At 40.2% G+C, this 9,445-nt stretch overlaps 1 protein-coding gene across 3 annotated transcripts in view; it reads right to left on the bottom strand.

Moving 5' to 3' along the window:
- LOC124269663 (hemicentin-2-like) overlaps window positions 1–5,448 on the bottom strand; it is a 42,632-nt gene extending 37,184 nt beyond the window's left edge. For all 3 annotated transcript variants that reach the window (XM_046704700.1, XM_046704701.1, XM_046704702.1), the window contains exon 1: window positions 5,314–5,448. The gene's annotated coding sequence lies outside the window, so the exon portion shown is untranslated. The remainder of the gene's footprint in view (window positions 1–5,313) is intronic.
- Between the last annotated feature and the right edge of the window lie 3,997 nt (window positions 5,449–9,445).

The following is a 9,445-nucleotide window of genomic DNA, read 5'->3' as shown; positions in this document are numbered from 1 at the left end:
TTTCAATGAAAATGTTGAACATGTATATTGTGAAATGAAGAATTCGATGTCTCCACAATTTAATTTAATTTACAATCTAACATTCATCTGATATCTGATGTATCATGTACATAGATAGCTTTGATAGTATTCATCGCTCCTCTACTTTTTGTTCCCTTAAGCAATTTATCCAATCACATTGCAAACAAACGTCCGAGATAGGATGATGTGTACGAATGCCGTGACCTTGTAAGACATATATAGGTCAGCATGTCATATATATATATATGAATGCCAACAACTGCCAACAACTGCCAACAACCCGGAGCACCCGTTGGCCCATGACACGACTGCATGATTCGAATCGTTTCATAAACTTTTATAAGGTTTTATCAAAATCTACATTTGAGATTTTTTTCCCTGAAAAACATACCTCGTCATGAAACGCTTGATTTACTTCCGGGTTCCTGAATGCAGTTCCTGTGATTAACATGCATTGATTAATATTTCAGCGTTGAATATGCGATATGTTATGTTAGTGGCGGGGGCCATGAACAGAATATGCTCACCCATCGCGAACATTTAATCTCAGCACTGATTATCAGTGATCTGTTCACAGATCACCGTTCTTTTACCAAAAACAAAATGTTTTCAATGTGAAATTGTCATAACGTTGCATAACGCACACATCAATGTCGAGATGTATCCGATATTCGAACCCATAGTCAGTATGCTGGGAGTGTGTTCTCTATATAAATCTTTTCGTGTTCAATCACATTATTTCAAAACTGTTGTGACCAGGAAAGTAACACGATCTAATGCGTTTCAAAAGCCATTAGCATATTTCAATCCGAAATAGCAAGTAGGTTCAATCTAACTGCGCGACAGGTTGTAATAAGTCACGTCTTGTTATCATGTCGTCGATGTCAAGTTTCCTTGTTTTGTGGGGACGTCATGGTAATCTTATTAATAGTGTGAACGTGGGCATCAGCGAACAAACGATGTTCTGTAGGATAGAAGCTATATATTAGGTGGAATCAGTACAAATATAACGTCATTGGATTCTTTCCAGCGCCACGCCACAACTCGCACTGACGTCACAACTTACATGACACCACAACTCGAACTGACGTCACAACTCGTATTGACGTCACAGTTCGTATTGGCGCCACAACTCGAACTGACCTTACAACTCGTATTGACGTCACATCTCGTATTGACGCCGCAACGCGCACTGATGTCAGAGCTCGTATTGACGTCACAACTTGCACTGGCGTCACAACTTGCATGACACCACAACTTGCACTGACGTCACAGCTCGCACTGACGTCACAACTTGTATTGACGTCACAGCTTGAATGGACACCACAACAAGCACTGACTTCACAACTCGTATTGACGTCACAGCTCGTATTGACGTCACAGCTCGTATTGACGCCACAACTCGCACTGACGTCACAACTCGTATTGACGTCACAGCTCTCAGTAAAGTACAGATTCTAATGCTTTTGTTGGGTTGAGTCACATCCGGGATTCGAACCCACACCCTCAGAGAAAGGCACCTAATCGCCGGCACACAAAATCAGCCGTCTAACCCACACGGTGGCTTCCACTTAAATGCAAGAGGAGCGGTAGCGACAGTGGCAGAAAAAGAGAAGGTATGTGTGTGCGTGCGTGTGTGTAGTGAGAGTCTACTCTAGGTGTCCTCATAGTGATTCTATGGCGCGAGGGGAGGTGGGGTAGCCTAGTGGTTAAAGCGTTGGCTCGTCACGCCGAAGACCCAGGTTCGATTCCCCACATGGACACAATGTGTTAAGCCTATTTCTGGTGTCCCCCGCCCTTATATTGCTGGAATATTGCTAAAAGCGGCCCCGCCGATTCTGTGATGTTTTTGACGCTGGAATATTGCTAAAAGCGGCGTTAAACTAAAGACAGTCAGTCAGTCAGTCTATGGCGAGAGAGAGGGAGAGAGAGAGAGAGAGGGAGAGGGGGAGGGAGAGAGGAGAGAGGAGGGAGGGAAGGGAGGGAGAGAATCAACTTTAGGCGTCCTCGTGTGTCATGGTGATTCAAGGTTTTTATATTCGCACAGGCCTGCGTTAACAAAGAGGAGCGTTCTTTAAACATTGCGACTGCATTGAGGAAGGTTAACAGATGAAGGTAAACCTTAATGTCCGCGTCATCTCAGTGTTCTCATTTACATTACAAACGCTTCCGGGCAAATGTGGCTTTCCGCTTACGCCATTGTTCTTTTTTTGTTTAACGCCGCTCTCAGCAATGTTTATTGTCGTCTTTTTAGTAAACTTTGCGCTCAGCAGTATTCCAGCTATGTGTTTGTGTTTGTTGTTTAACGCTGCACGCAGCAATATTCCAGCTATATGTTTGCGTTTGTTGTTTAACGCTGCACGCAATAATAATCGAGTCTGGACCAGACAATCCAGTGATCAAAAGCATGAGCATCGATCTGCGAAACTGGGAACCGATGACATGTTTAAACCAAGCCAGCGAGCATGACCACCCGATCCCGTTAGTCGCCTTTTACGACAAGCACGGGTTACTGAAGGTTCATTCTAACCCGGACCCAGGGTTATTTGCGCATTGGGCTCTTCAGACGTGAACTAGGTCGTATTCCGTGATGAACCAGAGGGTGTGTCCCGTCTCTCTCGCTCACTATCACAACCACAGTAAACGTCCCATAAGTGTCACGCAGTTTAGGGTATAGATAAAAATATGACCACAAACTTAAGACTTTTCAGAACACGTAAATCAAATGTGACATCTAATAAGAAATTCCTCGAAAAGATGAGAATGCACTTGCAGCTTTCTCGGAAAACTGTAATCCTCTTATCATTGCGGTATACTGAGATTCGGGATTTAAATAAAAAATCCCGAAAACTACAGGAACAGACCGGATTTCTATCTAGTTACATACTGCCATGCTCCAGTTACCGATGAGATCTTTCACAGACAAAGTTATTTATCCATTAACCTGTGCTGTGCCGTCTCGATCCGTTCGCGAACACCTGGCTGTCCCTTTCTCTGCACTCCTCCCTCATAACAAATAGTGAACTGTTTCAATATTTTAATGATAGATTGTTAAACAACTTTTTTATTTTTAGGACAAAAATTCTGCAAAAAACACACAGAGTGGGTATGATGTTTTGATTATGATCAGCGTTTAATTGAGTATTTTATGTTTATTAGTTTTCGAGTTAGATTGCAATTCATCGGTCCGCTTTTGAGCCAAACGGACTATAGTGTACATGACGTATAAAATGTTAATCACTATTGACCCCAGTACCTGAGTTGCTATCGCCCACGCTTTACAGTACCCCAAGCGTGTCTGTGTACCCCACCTACAGAACACACTATCCTTTATACCCGACTTTTGAAAGAGTCCACAGCTTGCTTATTCAGAAAATATTTGACAAGCCAGACTGTACTGCTGCAATATACGGCTCATTCCCACTTACCCAACATGCTGGGGGGATTGAAACAGATTAACAGTTACGGGTCAGTGATTGTGCAGGGTGAATTTGTTACCCCTGCCTTGGTTGTGACACAAGTACACCCAGCACTCCAATCAGGGCCGATCAGAAGAGATCTAGGAAGAGAAGATATGTTGAACTGAACCATGCCTTGGAAAGGTACAAGAGAGAACTAACAACTGGTGCCAGAACTGTAATGTCCTCAGTTGACTCAGTATGTCATTTAACTGGTTATTAAGTGTGAAAGGTGTGCTGTGAAATATTGATGTAATATGTGATATGATGTTGATGTTGTATTGAGTTGTATAACTGGATAATTTGCATAACTGGATAACATGTATATATAATTAATAAAAATAGACAAACATTGAGTCAAAAGTAGTAGTAGTGTTTGGTCCGGATGCTATTTCACAGGGAACAAAATAAGGGATTAAAGGGGATTATCACACCCCAGTGATTTCCTCTACTGAAACTTTAGGAGTTGGGTAAGTGTCTTATGGAAGACCCCTAATACACTACTGGAGGTACAGGTCGCAGATCCTGTTGTTTATTTGTGTAAAGCCGAGATCAACAATATTCAAACTATATTGCGGGTGCCATTAAGATTTGAGCTATAGCAATCCATGGTGGCTGTAGGAGGCGACTAACGGGATCGCGCGGACAGGTTTATATACTCAACAAAAATAGTCAAGGCCCACACCAATTATCAATATTTTAGTATCTAATAGTTCATCTTATCATCCATATAATAATTAAATATTGGGGTGGTCGTTAACTTGTTTGTTGAATAAATACATGTCATCGTATGACAACTGAGTATATCATGATGTCAATCATCGGATGGTCTAGTCGAGACTTGATTGTTGGGATTGTTGAAAGCAGCGTTAAACAACAACCAAATAAACGCCGGTCTGTACATGTTCGCGTCAACCAAACAATCCAGTGATTGCCGTCATGAGCATCAGTGTAAGCAGTTAGGATACTGTAACGTGCATCGACCAACTCGCCTGAACACTCAATACAAACACATTCTAACCCGGATGTTTAAACAGTGACATATTCTGTACAGGTAATGTGTGTCTGTTACAAATAGCCTCAAAATGTACTGTAACACAAATAGAATTTTACATGTTCTACCTGTTTAGAAGTGTACATACCAGTTTTCGTTAAGCAGTACAAAATAATACATATTTACATTACACTATCTGTACCCATCCCTAAGCGTGTTTGATGAAATAAAAAGCGGCGGTTAAACAGGCATATAGAATGAACACATTATTGGCCATACAAACTCCGACCATGTATCTTTATCAAACGTGGTTTTACGGTCGTGTTAGAATGACTACCATTGTCTAGAGTGTCCTTTCTATCAAGTATCTAGTCTGTATCACGTGTGAGTGAAATGTCTCACCAGCGAGTGTCAATGGCAATACAGTACACTAGCTTACAGAGTTCGTTTTACCCCATTCGTTATATTCATTCACCAGATGAAGGAGTAAGGATATGCTCCGAAGCGTCGCGTTCCTCATAATAAACAAGTTGACATCCATAAAAAGCTCCTCTTTAGGTCATACCCCTTGTTCGTTACACGCATTTCGACATATATATAACGTCAATGGCCAGTTCGTGATAACCGTGTTCGTTATAGACATAGCTTACTGTACTTTCAACAGAAACTTCAACTTAGCATCTATCACATTCCCCATATAGTTAAATTCTACGCAACAGAAGCTTTAGGGTGTTAAGAATGTGTGATTTCAATGACAAATGTGGAATCGCGGACAAACGAAAGTTTGAGGCTATGTTTGTTTTCAAGGTATATCTGACAATAGGAATAAAAGCAACTTACCCAATATAATATAATCCGTAACAAATGATCCGTATAGAAACTCCAACACGACGATATTGATGTACGCCCAACTGTGTTCTGGCTTTGCTCAACGAATTTAATCTGATTCATTACCGAGATAGAATTCTCTTCCGGGTTGAGCTTCACGCTTTAACCCTTTATATGCTGAGCTGCGTCTCTCGTATTGAATAGCTGTGAATCGTCCCACTTAGCCATGCAAAGCAGTCCTTCAAATTAAGCTGGCGTGAGTTTCCTCGAACTTGGATAACAAAGGTCACTGTGGTACAGTTATGAGACGTCACCGCATCCTATTTACTGTTAAACACTACAAGTGTCTAACTGGTTTTGTGATAAACAAAATATCAGCAGTGTTCGTGGTGGATTGTTGCTGGGGGCTTGTAGATAACATCATGACTGGAGAAACTGAGGTTGATTTTTTTAACATGATGCCGTTTTGAGGTTTTAACCTTCAGTTTATGATTTTAGTAAAGAGTTGTCGGACTAGGGGAGGGGCCATATTTAGATTTCTCCCCACCAGGGACATTGGGGTGTTGGTGTTGCGGGTCTTTTTTATTTTAATTTATTTTGTTATCTTTAATTATGTTTTCCACATTTTAAAACCAAACACGTGTGTGAAACCTTTTTCCTAGACGCACACTGCCATCTTTCTACGCTGACATACGCGCATTCACAAACGCACATGCGCAATTACCACCAACATTCTTTACGTACACACGCACATGACGCAAATACACACACATAGACACACACACGCACGCGAACAATTAATCTCAATGTTCTGTACACACACACGCATGCGCACGCAAACACATACACACACACGCACAAACACATGTTCGTGCACGTGCACATCACAACCCGCAACTTAGAGTTAACGTTTGATTATTTGATTCTGTGCACAGGGTAAATATACGCAGTGTATTTCTGCGTTGTTTGAAGTTGAGGTAAGTACATTTTGTGTAGTGCATTCCAATACTGTCGTAACAACCCCTACTATCTCAGTTTACTGAACGGCAATATGGATCCCTGCCTCTGTCGTTAGGGTCAGTAGTCACGTAAGACCAAGAGTAAACTTCGAACATTGATTTAGTATTAACAAATACTGTTTTGAGCTGCTTGTGTACACAAATGCATGGAAAATATGAAAATACAACAGTTTGGGTAATTGCAAGTACTTATCTACTTATCTGTTGCAGGAATCACAGATACATGGGTTCTCCTTCAGTAAAAAAGATACAATATTTTCGCCTTTGGTAATCCTACTGTTCGATGTGATCAGAGGTCTTGTGTAACACTATTTGTCTGATTCATTTGTTCGAGAAATGTCAAGCTCGTCAAAATATGACAGGCTAAACAGAATTGCTGACCGGATTGCTAATCATTCATCTGCCTCTAAAAGCAGGCAGGGTATGGGTGAGCGTGTGAGTATGGTTTTACGCCACTTTTAGCAATATTTCAGCAATATCACGTCCGGGAACACCAGAAATGGGCTTCACACTATGTACCCATGTGGGGAATTGAACCCGGCCTTTGGCGTGACGATCGAACGCTTTAACCCCTATGCTACCCCACCGCCCCCTCAGTAGATATATTCCTTTCGAATACACAATTCTTTTCAGAAGGGGGTCAGATGTAACAAGTTTTATCATATAATGGAGGGTTTTATCAATGAAAAAAAGCAATCTGATAAACTCGGTGTCCAAATCTGATAAATATGCATTATAGGTCAATACACGAACTACTTTCTTCTGTTGAATGCCTGATTTTGTTGTCCTTTTTAGGCAGAAATATCTTATTTTAAGCATCAGTTATGTTTGCACTATATTAGCGACTAGGCACAACCATATGCCGCCATCATGAACGGGTAATTTTAAGAATAACATTATATGATAAAGACATTATTACCCTCGTGTGTTTCCGCATCATTAATACAATGTATTAGGAATAACAAATATGTATTATGCGAGCCTTTGGGTTTCCCTTTGTGGGGAATCGAACCCGGGTCTTCGGCGTGACGAGCGAACGCTTTAACCACCGCCCTCTGCGTTCGCTATACTGGACTCCACAAACTTATCAAGACGCAGTCTGGATGATATCCGAGTAACTCTCCAACAAAAATCGTTATCTTGAAGCCAGTCTAGATTTTCCTCATTTTCAGGTGTGAATCTCCGATCTTACTTGGACTCCTGTTCGTTTAAATGGAATGATTTGTTTTCATCAAAAAAAATTATCTTTAGAGACTGAACGTCAGTCTATACTAAACCTATACTCACCCACACACTCTGTTACTTATCCGGTATGTCCACTAGGGTATCCTCCCAAGACTTCCACATCCCAAGACTTCCTCATCCCAAGACATCCACATCCCAAGACTTCCACATCCCGAGACTTCCACATCCCGAGACTTCCACATCCCAAGACTTCCACATCCCAAGACTTCCACATCCCGAGACTTCCACATCCCGAGACTTCCACATCCCAAGACTTCCACATCCCAAGACTTCCACATCCCAAGACTTAAGACTTCCACATCCCAAGACTTCCACATCCCAAGACTTCCACATCTCAAAACTTCCACATCCCAAGACTTACCCCCCAAGACTTCCACATCCCAAGACTTCCACATCCCAAGACTTCCACATCCCGAGACTTCCACATCCCAAGACTTCCACATCCCAATCACATCCCAAGACCTCCACACCCCAAGACTTCCACATCCCAAAACTTCCACATCCCAAGACTTCCACATCCCAAGACTTCCACATCCCGAGACTTCCACAGCTTATAAACAACAACATTTCTGGTTGACTGCACACACTGATTACCTCAGTCTGTAATGATTTAAGCCATTAATCAGTAATCAATACAAACAATCACTTAGTAATAAATTATATATTTTATTAAGGCAGGGTTATTACCAAAAATGCATATCTTTTCTAGTTTATGTAGAACATTTATGTAGAATGTATGTCCTATAGTGTCCAAGATTTCTCCTGCACATTTGACAGTCATAACCCTGTCACTCTATGCTGTTGTTGGAGCATTATATACCGTTTGTACCTGTTTTTTACATGACAGGGACATCCATAAGTAAATCTTTTTCCTATTACATATTCTTTAACCATTCTGAAATATCTGACTGACAAATTTCATTTAATATTTTAAAGTAAACATATAATGCTGGCTATTATTAAAAATGTCACTACCGTTATTGTGTCACTACCATAACAATTTATGTCAATGTCCATACCATAACATTATCAACTTCCTTATTTATTTAAAATTGATTTATATGTTTATGCCTGAATTTGGTAGTGCAAGTATGTTTTGTAGTAGAGCTTCAAGTAAACATAATACAATTCATATTCTCATTTTGAATTTTTGCTACATTTTACTTTATATTTGCAAATCAAAATTGAAAGGAATTGTTTGGCTTGTTGGCCCCTTTTAAGCAATAAATATAAAATTTCAAAACTCATTAGCCATGTCATATTGTAAAACTACATATTTTAATAAACATGTACATTAAATGTATAACGTACATAATTGCTTGCATAAGTGATATTTTTAACGTAATCAACAACATTTCAAGGTAAAACAAGAAAACAAAATTTACAATTTTTCCCTCCATGAAATATGCACGAATTTATGTTACATATATTTCAGATTTATTAACTAACTGCTCGCTTCTCTACTAAAATCTGTACTCTGCTAAGTCAGGTGATGTGTATCATTATCTGTTGTTTCAGTTCACTGCACATTACCTAAAGATGATGAGTTGTTGTTTTAACAATGTGTGATAGTATTAGGATGGAAGTTTTGGGATATAACCGTCCCCTAGTGTTATAGATAATGTTTAATATTTGCAACACATCGGATACACAACTTAACAGTGTGATTTATCAGCCTACAAAAGATAGCTCTGCTAGAAAAATCAGCGATGCAGATAATGGTTGTAGATAATTGGTAGATTTCCCTTGATATTGTTATATATAATCACAGCCCAGAAACTGGACTAGCCTTACATTGCCGGGGCATTCTTTAATACGGATACATAATATTTATATTTTGTACATATCATTCACCACTACGAAGCAGACCGCCTCCGTGG

The sequence above is a fragment of the Haliotis rubra genome, unplaced genomic scaffold (genome assembly GCF_003918875.1).
Source record: "Haliotis rubra isolate DU_JTF1 unplaced genomic scaffold, ASM391887v1 Scf1461, whole genome shotgun sequence".
Taxonomy (NCBI): domain Eukaryota; kingdom Metazoa; phylum Mollusca; class Gastropoda; order Lepetellida; family Haliotidae; genus Haliotis; species Haliotis rubra.
Note: the sequence above shows the minus strand (reverse complement) of the source record. Positions and strands in the feature narration are given on the sequence as shown.